We start from the raw sequence: 13852 nt of genomic DNA, 5'->3' as shown, positions 1-13852 counted from the left end.
TTGTAGTTGACAAAATCGTGTCCGTGGGTTTTCTCGGGGTACTCCTGTTTCCTCCCACTTTCTTATTCCACCAATTCTTCCATCATTACTCACTTGATTTAATCATCGTCACCCTCAGCCTAAAGGGCATAATCGTGGATCGTTAGACTGAAAGATTTCATTTCATTTTAAGATTTTTTCAATATTTGCTCCTATATAATAATAATTGTAAGAGATTGCAAGAGACTGTTTTTGATATGGATTCAGTGTTAGATGAAGAGGTTCCATCTGTCACATTATATGATATCCGGATGTTATAGATGTACTGTTTCCGGTTTCAATATTGAATTCACGTAGTTTGGAAGTGCTTCATAGTTTTACAAATATGAAATGAAACTCATTTGTTCAGTAAAACGTGATCTCGCTTTCGATTTTTAAAATAAGTATTCAACACTGTAATACATTTCATTAACTTTTTGTTTTAATGAAAGGTTAATAGTTAACGGAACGAAATCATAAATCTCTTAAATGACCATATGGCGAATATGTGTACCTGCTGAACTAGTAGTGACTATGCCAATCTCTACATTATTTGCCCTTTTGTGCCGGCAGTTTTTCAAGAAAATTGGAACGCAATTGGAAATCGTTTGAGAGGTAAATGGATTAACGAGAATAGTTGGAGATTTTTCTTCTTTCGTAGTATATGTATGTAACGCGTGTGTGTGTATGTGTGGTCCTGAAAGGAAGCTACCGCATTGCAGTAGTAGGTTTCCAATTTGTTTGACTTTCATCGTTTCTAAAATTGGGAGTTATTGCCACCGTCGAAGTTGTTTCGTTTTAGAGAATAGACCTACTGGATCTGTTCTTCGTATATAGTAAACTAGAGGCATTGCAGTGAAGGTTTTTCGGACCGTAAAATGGCTACGATTGAAAACGAAATCGTATCCGGACACCTCTGTCCAATTGGATGACCAGAAGAAAGTCAGAATGAAAGAAAAGAGGAAAATTGTGTGTCTGGGTTGGGGTGAAACAGAGAGGAAACGAGAGAGAGAGAGAGAGAGATTAACTCTAGTAAAACGTAAATTCCTCTATCTTCCGCCTTAGATCTTAGTTGTATTACACGACTTTATTTGCTTCAGTCTTCCGATTTGCTAGTTGACCGATTGTAAATTTACGTTCGTAGTGTAGACGTGAGCCGTGAACTTTATTGAATCCAATGGTATTGTCATTTTGGAAGGCGTCACCGATGGTTAATGTACTATCTAGATACGATTGGCAAAGTTTATATTGCAATTGTTTTGTTCTTACTCTGAAAGGTCTCTGCCAGAGAGGTAGTTTTTTTTAAACATCATTTTGCTTGTTTTTAGTTTTGTTTGTTTCATTGGCATATTATTTGTGCAAGATGTGTAAGAATTTTGTAGCTGTCAAGTAACTTATTTGCTGTATGCTGTGATATTCAGAAACACAACTTAAAACACATGCGATTATTCATCCAAAATTTTGCACTTATTAATTTACTTCTGTAATAATCGATTCGAAGAACATGTTTTTAAGATCATCGTTGCAATATTTCTTCGTACAAATTTGTTTTAGTTTATCAAAACGTGACTTATATCGAAATTGATAGTATATTTACTTTTGGTCATCGCGTATGTGTGCGTTTTAAGATATTTAATTGAGACTTGAAGAAAATGTAAAGATATTTTATTCGTTCTTTCGTTATATTCTAAGGTATTTCGTATAATAATCACTGTTATCACTGTACTCCATTTTCTCATTTAGTGATGGTGTTGCGACGCCTTGAAATTTGGAGCATGCTTCTCTAATCTTCAGCTGTGCCTGTGGTCTTTCTCATCTCGTTTTCTGATTTCTTTTTATCTTTTTGCATTTTCCCTCGTTCTCGCTTTTGGCTATAGTTTACCTGTTCTTGTGCTTTTTTTGTCTTGCTATGAAGATGGAAGAAGAAGCCGTAATGCCTTCACGGCGTCGTGAACGTTGAAATTAACGCACAATAACGTGATAAAAGGTGAAGACGGAAGGAAGGAAGGAAGACGAGACGAGGAATAGAGGCAATAAATGGATCTTGGTTATGAAGATGAGGTGGAAAAGGCGGTGGTGGGTTATTTCATCTTGTGCTTTTCCCTACGGGGAAAACGAGGTGTTGCTTTGGGCTTTTAGTCGATTGTAAGAAGACTTCCCCTAGCTCATGGTAGTGATGGCAAGAGTTGGAAGTCAGCTGTTCCAAAGGAACATTGCAATGCGAGCGGTAAAGAGTAAAGAGGGAAGATAACATTTTCTGTACCTTCTCTTGTATCTGGAGACTGTTTGGTAACAGTGAATAACGGACAACGGTGTGTCTCGAGGCATGGATTAATAGTTCCGCTCGTGAGTAGTTTGCGTGGGAGTTTTCGAGAGAAGAGACCGAGTGAGTTAGCAGTAAGCCGAGCTTGGAGAATTAAAGAGGTTCAACAAACTTCGAGTGCTATCAATTTAGCCTTCACGCTACACTGAACCACGCTTTAATGAACCAATGGGAAAATTCTTACTGGCGCTTGCTAAGTTTCGGAAGTTCAATGTCACGAGAAACTTTAGGCAGGAATGTATTTCAATTTTTACGCATATCTGTAGTATTATGTTCCTTGATATATCCACATAAAGTATGTATACAGGCAGCGTAAAAGTCTGGATTAACGAATTCTTGAACAAAACAAACAATTGACTTCGAAATACGTTAGGTACTGACAATTAAGGATTGTATATAAATAAAAAAAAAAAAAAATCATTGCTCATAATTGATACAGTATCACAAGCGAAATGATTAAAATCATACATCTTTAACATTTCATTCACCACTTTGTAGTCGTAATAATTCTAAAATAGCAATCTTTAAAGGAGGATACTTAACTTTAAAGATATTTTAAGTACGATATTTCTTCAATATTTGTATAGGTAGCTTTGAAGGTATAGACACTTTAAATATGGGAAATGCCATTCATCATATGATAAGATCAATGGATTTCTTCGTAATTTTGATTTCAGTTCCATGTACTGAATGCAGTACTGAACATTCCATTCATGAGAAAGTTTTGTAGCCCCTTTCGTGTGATTGCAGTTGTTATATTATGCAGTTAAAACATTGTGTTTGGGTTACTTCAGCATTTCACTTTAAAATATACGCATTGTTTAAACCAAAGTATGCTATGCGTAAGAGTCGGCTATCTTATAGAACGGCTATGTCCGTCTGTCTGTCTGTGGACAGGTATCAGAGCTAACACGGATAGAAATATCGACAAGCGCAGCGTCCCAAGAATAGGCTCCGTCTCTTTCGTTAACGTGTTGTTCAAATCGGAAGTGGTTGAAATGAGCCATTTCTGATTCCAACGTTTTTCGCCGTAGAACAGAAACGATAATAGATAGCGACAAGCTGTATTTTGCAGTCGATTCAGCTTGTCAAGAAAACATTTCGTAACCATGCGCAATAGTATTTCAAAACATATCGTCGCAATTAGCAACACCCTACCAAAGCCGAAAGTGATTGTTAGTTTACTACTTCCGGTTTCAAGAGAAGGTAAAATATATCGAGAAGCGGTTTTTGCAATCGATTCAAGATCCCAAGAATAGATCTCATATCCTAGGCCAATCCTCTATTGAAACCATTGAAGCCAAAAATGGTTGACTTGTACAGGGTGGCCCAAAAGTAGGTATACACCCCTGTATTGATCAAGTATAAAGTTCTAGTTTATGGGTTTATTTGCTTCGGCTCTTCCGAGCTTAAGATGTAAGCGATAACACACTAAGAACAAATAATAAAGAAACTAAGTCTGCCTGATGGACAACAATAAGAAATGATATAAAATGAACGGTACTGTATACCTTCTTTTGGGCCACCCTGTACAAGTCAACCACTTTTGGTTTCAACGTTTATCGCCATAGAACAAAATCGGTAGTAGATATTGCAACTGGGTTTTTGCAATAGGTTCAGCGTCTCAGAGAAAATGTGACCATCTGTAACACTACTGAAGTCGGAAGTAGTTGAAATTTACTAGTACTCTTGGCTTCGATACTGATTTTTGTAGAGCAAAAACTTTAAAATATAACGAGAAGCGGATTCTTGTAATCGATTCAATGTCCCAAGAGTAAGTGTAGTCTCCTCTATTGACTCTCTGTTTAAACCGGAAGTGGTAGAATTAAACAAATTCCAGTTTGTATGTTCACCGCTATAGATCAGAAATGGTAATAGGCAGCGACGATGATTTTTTCCCTATCGTTCAGCGTGTCAAGAGAACATACCATCACCATCTGCAGTACTCTACCGATACCAGGAGGGACTTAAATTTGCTAGAACTTCTGATTCCAATATTGATTTCCATAGAACAAAAGCGGTAAGATATATCGAGAAGCCGTTTTTTGCAATCGAATCAGCGTCCCACGAATAGATTCTACATCTTCTGTTAACCTTGTATCCAAATTAAAAGTGGTAGAAATCAACCGTTTTAACGTTGATCCCTATAGAACTAAAACGGCAATAGATAGCGAAAAGCGAATTTCGAAGTGAATTTCAGCAATCAATTAAGCGTCTCAAGAGAATCCACAACACTTGATCAGAACCAGAAGTGGTTGGAATTTAGTAGTACTTCCGGTTTCAGTACTTATTTTCATAGAGCAGAAACGGTAAAGAATGTAAGAAAACGTTTTTGACACTGATTTGTTGTCCCAGAGTGAGTTTTGTCACGACTTTTATCTATGTGTTGAAACAAAATTACGTTTATTCTGTTACACAACACTGATAACATAATGAATAAAATGGAAATACTTAGCGATCAGCAGATTTTTAATATGGATTCAATACCAAGAATATGCTTCTTCTCTGTTTTTATTCTTTTTGTTGCAACTAGAAGTGATATACTGTACATCAATTACTACTACCGGTTTCAATTTTAATGTCCATAGAGTTAAACCAGTAAGTGATAACTTTTTGATATGGATTCAGCGTCCGAGGAACAAAATCTATTTTTGATCTTATTCCTCTATTGCAACGATAGTTTTAGAAATACTACTTGAAGTTTGAGTATTGAATTCTCATAGTTTGGAAGTCTTGCAGTTTCACACTGTGAAACGATACTCAGTGAGTAGTCGAATGTTTAGCAGGTTTTGTTAACCGTCTGATTTTAAACTATTTGCTTTGAAAAATTGAAAACCTGAAATAGCTATGATTGGAATTGATTGCTGGCTTCACATATTATTTTTTTAGTCCTTTGTGGATTCTTGTGTCCATTGGTAATTAATTATACATATAATCACTTAGAATCTAACTTAGAATAACATTTCAGATTGTCTTTAAATTGACTACAAGAAGAACTCACAAGATGATAATTTCTTTCTGATGAATATTTTGACGTGTCTGTCTATATAGGAATACATTCAGGTGTGAAAACTTTTGATTTTGCCGTGTTTATTTTTGTGTATATACACACAAGGCATTTTAAGGTTGGGAAGTCAATTTCCGCACGTGGGTCGTGCACGGATTTTCAAAACCGAGGGGTATTATATTGGATTGGGTGTTTGATGATAGAGAAAGGAGTTAGAGGGAAAGGGAGAACCTTTTCTGATAACTTGAAGTTTTGCTTGGAAATCGGGGTTTTGTTCCCCGAGACAAGCGATTTGTCTTTCGCTGGCAGACAGTTTCGGGATAGGCGATTTGCGTCGCGAGCTGGACTGACAAATGGAGACAAACAGTTCACAGGGAGATGAAAGTGGAGAAGAAAATGGTGGGTATGCAAGAAAGTGCAAGAGGGAGGACACGACGTAACGCCTCGAAAAAGCCGGATCAAGGAGGCGTATAATGTACTCGGAAAGTCAGGCAGTATTTCATTATTCTTTTTCTTCTTCCTCTTTTCGTGCACTGAAGAACTTGTGATGTAGTTTTGTACAAATAGTCTCGTAACATAGATTATTTAGCGAAACATTTTAACGAAATTCCCTAATGAACACTATTTCTATCACTATATTGATTCAGGTTTCGAGCATTGATTACTTCGGATTTCTTTTAGGTAGGGATTAATCAGTAACGCAGAGCTAGTTTAAGTAATTTGATGTCATTATTAAATTATATTTATTACTACAGAAGTCCTTGTTTTCCCACCGAAAGAATAATGCTTCTGCAAAGAGTCTCAAAGTAAGGAAATGCGTGAAATACATAACGACGATCAATGCCTTTGTATTGCCTTACCAATTTTGAGGCCAGCAACCTACACCACTGTACAGTGGTGTGGGTTGCCTACTTTACATTAACTCAACATTATACAGGATGACCCAAAAGTAAGTATACAGACCTGCATCGATCAAGTATGATATTTTAATTTATCAGCATAATGAATTTATTTGCTTTGGTTTGTTCCAAGCTTAAGCTATAAGTGAAAATAAATTTAGAGCAAATAAGAAGAAACTAAATCAATACCTGTATGCGTAACAATAAGTAAATTATATAAAATGTCATGACCGATCAGTACCTGACTGTATACGTACTTTTGGGCCACTCTGTACATATACAGCGTTTTCTTACTAAAATTAAAGGTTCCGGTACGCTGCTCCTCGGTTTCATAATGGTTAAATGTTGCATACCTTTCAGGGTATTATTATTATTAATAATAATATTGGTATCCACTGCAGTCTTGTAACTAAAAACTCTTACATATATATGATGTATAAAATGATGTTTTAAAAATGATTCTTATATCTTAGTTTTATAATACAATAAGTGTGATAATAATATTTATTAGTGATTTGTTTCTTGCTCTTTTCTTTTTCGGTAAACGAGCAAAAGTAAGATGTTATTGTTTGTTTTCAAAAACCATCAAGAGTTCCACAGATACTGAATTTCAATAACAACACACATACAGTACATTCTTCACACAATGTTCTTCAGAGTACTAACTCTACAAACTTCTAGTAAATTAATGGATAAACTTTGCGAAAAAAAAAGTCTAGAGGATGTTTTTACTTAATCATCTTCCTAGTAGTGAATAAAAACAATTAATTGAATTGGATACATTGAAATGGGAACTGAGTAAATGATCATCCGTGGAGAAAATACAGAGATGAAGTTCCAGCAGAATTTTTATACTGGCTTTCAGCAGCGACAGACACATTTGTTGGAATTATTTTGTTGTGGGAGGTTAGTCTTTTCAGAAAAAAAAAATGGTTTGTTTAGATCCTTTATGGTTTATATTACCGTGCGTAAAAGGAATAGAAGAAAGGTAGACGCGAGGACGTGCCAGCGAGCGAGAGACAAAAGGGTCCATATATCTCTATTAACAATACAATTCACTAACTTCAAGAAAGAACAAAGATTCGCAGCTCTTTCTGTAGAGGAAAAAAAAAAAAAAAAAAACGGAAAAGGAAAACAATAAAAACTCTGATTTCAATAAAACTACAAATTTACTATGATGTATTTTCGAAGTTTCTCCTCAACCTCTGTTTAAGACAGAAGAGAAGATAATCCGTTCTCATTAAAAAAGGCACTGGTACGGCGTACCTCTGTGTGCTGTCAGAAAAATCACTATATATAAAATCGTACGCGATTGAATCTGGTAAAGATCTGTCTGTGTACAAAATTTGAAGTTTCTGGATGACTCCTTTCTATTCGTACGTCTAACAGATACGTGTATTATTTTATGTATTTGTATAGAGTATTACAGGTATAAATGTAGATTAATATAGATGCACGCTTTCACATATGATAAGTGTTCTTCTGTTAGTTGTTTTAATAGGATTGTTTAACACATTTTGACGTCCTTTGATCATGCATTGCAATAGGTTTAAAACATTATTACCAACCCCCCTTTTTGATTTACTTACCAATTACATTCATCCAAAAGATGGCAATCAAGTAAATTTTGTAATTCAGAAGTGACATGTGCTGCTAGTAATAATAATGTGTTTTGATTTCATTAAATCTTTAAGGTATATCTGATCAAAATTTTTAACATTGAAATCGGGTTAACAACAATCTGCCGGGATTAATTCTGCCGTAGCTTCATGCCATAATATATTTCTGATAGCTAGGTGGCTTCAAAGCTTAAAAAGTTCTAGTACTTTTTTATACTTTCAGTTTATTTTAGTCAGATGCTCACAATAATATTCAATAGAAAGAGGTGGTACTTTCCTGTTTTAGAGATGGTGAAAGAGGTTACAGAAAACATTATTTGTTTTTAATGTCGAAAATTTCAACAAGGTCCTTTCCCATATACATAAATGTGCTAAGCTTCCTACTTGCTGTAAAAATAAGTCTCAGATTTTTTGTCACCAAGTCTCTTTTGAGTATCTACTTCCCAGTGCAGTCTCGTGTACTAAGTAACTTGACTGAAAGTGAGCTGATATGCACACAGTTTTCCGTTATTTGGTCGTAACTATGTTCAAATTGTTCAATCCACTTCGAAAGTATTATAATAAGATTTCAGTATTTCACTGGTTTCATCATGAGGTATTGGTGTTAGTATTTGATGGTTCAACAAGTGTGTATTATTAATAATAAAAGTAATAATAATAATAATATTCACGAAGAAATTAAATTTTGACTAAAAGCAGGGAATCCGTATTATTATTCAGTTCAAACTCTCTTGTCGTCGCGAATTCTGTCTAGAAATTTGCAGCTTAAAATGTATAAAACGATAATCATACCTGTTGTTTTATATGGTTGCGAAACAAGTCGCTTACTCTGAAGGAAGAACATAGACTGAAAGTATTTGAGACCAAGATATGAGACGAATGAATATTCGGGACCAAGAGTTACGGGAATGGGGAATGGCGGAAACTTCATAACGAGGAACTACATAATTTATACGGTTTACCCAACATTGTTAGGGTCATCAAGTCAAGGAAGCTCAGGTGGGCAGGTTATGTAGCCAAGATGCAAGAAAGTAGGAACGCTTTCAAAGTCTTAATTGGAAGACAAATCGGAAAACGATCATTAGGAAGACCTAGGCGCAGCTGAGATGTCAAGATAGATCTCGCAGAAATAGGAATCCAAAGTAGAAACTGGATCCAGTTGGCTAAGAATAGAAGTCAGTGGAAAGGTTTTGTGAACGCGTCATTGAACCTCCGGGTTCCATAGGCCATAGAATTAGTTTTAGTAATAATAATAATAATAATAATAATAATAAACAATGACAAACAAAATTTCAATTTTAAATGCGAATGGTTATCATAAATCTGGATTGGCGATTACGTGATTGCAGTGACTATAGAAAATGTGTGTATTCTTTAAAAAATGCCCTTTTATTGTATAAACCTATTTTAAATTCAATTCTGTTACTACTAAGGGAGCACGAATGTAATTCAGTAGACTATTTTTTCCCTTCTGTTGAAGGACCCATAAATTTAAACGTTATCAATATTTCTCCCCATTGCAAATGAGAGAGTTCACAGGCCCATCGCAAATAGCATATATATATATATATATATATATATATATATATATATATATATATATATATATATATATATATATATATATATATATATATATATATATATATATATAAATTTTTTAGTCCTGCTTCCTCAAACAACGACGTTAAGGCTCTCCCATTCATCTTTCTTTTCTATCGTTCACCATTTTGACCTCAAACGGTCCTCATCCTGTCGTTATAGAGGTAATTTACAGTCTGTGCCAGATGGGGTTGGTTCAGAAGGGTAAGTATTACAGTCGCTTTCTCTGTCGCCCCTTCTTCATTGATAAAAGTGTATGTGCGAGTGTGCACTTCGATGTTGTGTGGCAAAGGGGATACTTAAAAAAAATAATAAAAAGACTTCGATAAAGTAATCCTCAGAAAACCCTCCTGGTTTATATGCTTCCAACATTTTTTGTTTCATGGCACTTTAATTTGGTAGTACGGTGGTAGTTTCTTTAGTCATGTCTACAAAAAGTGAACACCTTTCTTTTCTCCGAGCATGTACTACCTTAGTACAGCCCTGTTTTGTTTTATACATGGTTGTAGAATAAAGCAACGGTCCCAACACTATATTAGTTTGCGAGACACCTTTCAAAGGAGATTCGTCATTGAGTACTTAATTAGAGGTTGTCATATTTACAGTATTCCGTTTAATGTGTTTTTAAATTTCTTGGGAGCTTTAAATATAGAGGCTTGAATATAAAGTAGAAACTCGTTTGTTTCTCATAAATTCATTCTAAATATGGATAGCTAATATGTTAATTTTAGTTTCGTTATTAAATTGATTCACAGTTGTTGACTCGAGAAAGACAAAGACCTTAGCAATAGGATCGGTGCAATGTTTTTTGCAGTCTGCATGTGAATGTCTGTGTAATGAAACCGTAGTTACACTGTTTCTGAATATATGCTATTCTTACTCCTAATCCTCAATCGATACAGCTACTCCAGCACTCACTTTCCTGGGCGTAGACGGTAGGCATGGTGGGTCAGTGATAAAGCGCTTAGCTCTGGTGCGTGGGGTCTAGGGTTCTATTCCTGGCCAAGTATGTGGTGGAAAACATCGTGTCCGTGGATTTTCTCGGGATACTCTTGTTTCCTCTTACACTCTCATTCCATCAATTCATTCATCATTCACTTGCCTTAATCATTCGTCTTCCTTAACCTAACAGTTATATTTGTGGGACGTTAAACTGAAAGATTTACAGGACGCTTCTAGAACCGCAACACGAAGAAATATATGACCATACCTCTCTTGGAATGTCTTAAGTGAAGTGACTTTACGACATATCTATACTGAAAAGGGCCTACGATCTGTATTCGGGTAAAACACTGAATAGGTGGCGCAAAGCGTTGTTCATCACGATTATTCTTTATTAGGAGTACACTTACTATTACTTTTCAGGGTGTGTGTATCGCGACTGGTGTGTTCTAGAAGAACAAATTAATGCTAATCAAGTGTACTTGACACCATAACAGCAGTTGCGCCAATTCTGTATAATTTCTAGGGAGTCCTATTTAAAGTAATCAGGTATCATTAACAATATATCAATAAGGATTTTAATACAAATAAGTAGGCCCATGTAAACGTCACGGGAGCCCATACATAAATAATCATAGTTTTCATCGAGCGACTAGACTGTCATTTAATGAATCTTGAATTTCTAAAGCACTCCGGGTTATACAAAGTGGCCCAAAAGTAGGTATACAGTCCCGTACTAATCGGTCATGACATTTTATATCATTACTTATTGTTATCCATACAGGTATTGACTTAGTTTCTTCCTTATCTATTCTTAATTTATTTTCACTTATAGCTTAAGCTCGGAACAAACTAAAGCAAATAAATTCGTTATCTTAATAAATTAAAATGTTATACTTGATGGATGCTGGTCTGTATACTTACTTTTGGGCCACCCTGTATTAGGAATAAATAATCGTGCTTCCTTCCTGGAGTATTTATTTGAGGAGATCGCTGCATTTTTTCGTTTTTATGCGATGAACATCTTTAATTAACAAAGTTCTTAAATATGTTCTACGCATCTTCCTTGTTTGGATATCGGCTTTAAGATAATTATCGTTGTTATTATTTTGTGACTTAGAAAATCCAAATATTGTTCTACGTTACTGAAAATATATATATATGGCTTGTCTGAAAGTTCTGCTCTCCTTTTCAGGGAAATATTTTATAACTGCCTTGTTGATCAAAAGGGGTTCTTCCTCTTCATACAGACCTATCTTTTCGGAAAAAAAAAAAGAAAAAGAGACAAGCAATCCTCTTCATCAAGTAGATATTTACAAATAACGAAACCTTTCTTCTTCGATGCTAGTCGTCGATTTCCGAACATAAGTTGAGATCAAATTATCACTTACTGGGAACAACGACGAAATATTTCCTTTCTCGTCCCACATACTACATATATGTCTGGTAAGAGTGAACCCATCTTCCAGTAGGTCTATCGCGTATCTGTGTAAACAAGCATGTGTGAATATGGTTTTATATCCTAACACCATGGGTGATTTATGGTGAAAGAAACACTGAACAATTATTTAGCTCTTCCCAATGTTCTAATGGCTAGCACGTGTTGTGGTCTCGATTCCGGAGGGAGAGCATTAATATTTGAACTCATTACGGTGACTCGGATTTCATCTTAAATGTTGGTCCAATTCTTATATAGCCACGGTACTGAAAAGGGTTGCTAAACAAACAAATAAGGAATATTTTTCTTTAATTTTACTTCCAACACCAAGTCAGTAGGACTAGGCTGTTTTAAATCGTTCCTTAGTGAGGCATGCACTTCAGAAACCAATTTCTTTTACTGTGTTTATTTTATATATATATATATATATATATATATATATATATATATATATATATATATATATATATATATATATATATATATATATATATATATATATATATATATATATAAAATATGCATTCATTAAGCTATTGAATAACATTCAGAGTAGAACTGGATACGTGTGTCTTTTGGGAATATAAAACCGTTGTGGAAGGGATTGTCCAAACTTGCTTGCGTTTAAGTTGCTAGTCTCAACATTTTCTGCTGGTGTGACCAAGGAATGGAAGGCATTATCACGTGCCGTATTTTAGTCTTATGTCTTATTTCATACTTACAAGCAAGACGTCCTGGATTCTTATTGTATGTGTATACGAAAATTTGCATCAAATGCAAGCGAGCGTTTAGGCAAATTAGCTTATTTTTCTTTATGAGGGAAATAGAAAATAACATATAAATTGGATCTATATTTTTCTCACAATTTTCGTTTTGTTTTGCAGATTACACAATTCAAATTAACTACATTATTATTATTATTATTATTATTATTATTATTATTATTATTATTATTATTATTATTATTATATGAAGCTGCTTTATTGAGTTAAGGGAATTACGTTGTCTGTTTTGTTAGACAATTAACTGGTAACCTCTTAGGGGAAGAGAATAACTGAAAATCAGCCCATCACTCGCCTATTATGATAAAAGCAGCTTCTGCTCTTTACTCGTTATCGCTTACGTTTGTTTCAAGAAGATAGTTGTAAAATGTATAATGTTTGTGATCTTTTTCTCGATTATATTGATAATATGCTTAACAGCAAAAAATTTCTGAACTTCGTTTGCGAACAGTACTTGGCATTCGTGAACTTTTCTTTTTAATATGCTGTTTCCAAAACCACTTTCTACCGTTCATTGTTAAATGGAATAAAAGAACTTTCCTTGATAAAAATTGATCGTAATATTTTGATTCATTTTGATACTATCACATGTAAATGGAACCGCTTTTTATTATGGGAAAACAAGACTTCATTGTTAGAAAGTTGTATTATAGTGATACAATCTTAACACTTGTATTTGTGTATTTCCGGTCATGTAAGTTTTCGATGCCACGCTTCTTTTCTGAGAGTGCATAATGCACATTTGCTGAGAATGACCTATTATAATGTTTTCCATAGAAAATCTCGTATATATGAGCACTACCATTCCTTATGTATGTTTCGACTTGAAATGCGTGTTAACATGTCACTATCTACGAGGCGTTTAATTCATAAAAATGAATTAAAATGTCGAGAAGCAGGTGCATGAATCATCTACAATGTGTGTGTATTTTCTATAAGTCTTTCATGTTATTTTTCGTTGGGAAAGTCAGTTACGTCAGTAGAGTTGGAACTGAGCTGCTTCAATTTAAAAGAATTTACTGTAAAACTTATTTACTTCGAAGTGACAAAAGGAGAGATTGTGAAATAATAATGATAAAATTCCAGATTTCAACGAATTTGTACATTTCATGGCCCATACATACTGAAAAATTGATTTTTCGACGTTTCCGTTCGTTCATTCATCCTGATACACACCCATCTAGAGGCCATGTACTATTGAACGTATGGAGCACAAATTTTA

Source organism: Thermobia domestica, chromosome 1 (assembly GCF_964235325.1).
Source record: "Thermobia domestica chromosome 1, izTheDome1.hap1.1, whole genome shotgun sequence".
NCBI classification, from domain to species: Eukaryota; Metazoa; Arthropoda; class Insecta; order Zygentoma; family Lepismatidae; genus Thermobia; species Thermobia domestica.
This window is presented reverse-complemented; position numbering follows the sequence as displayed.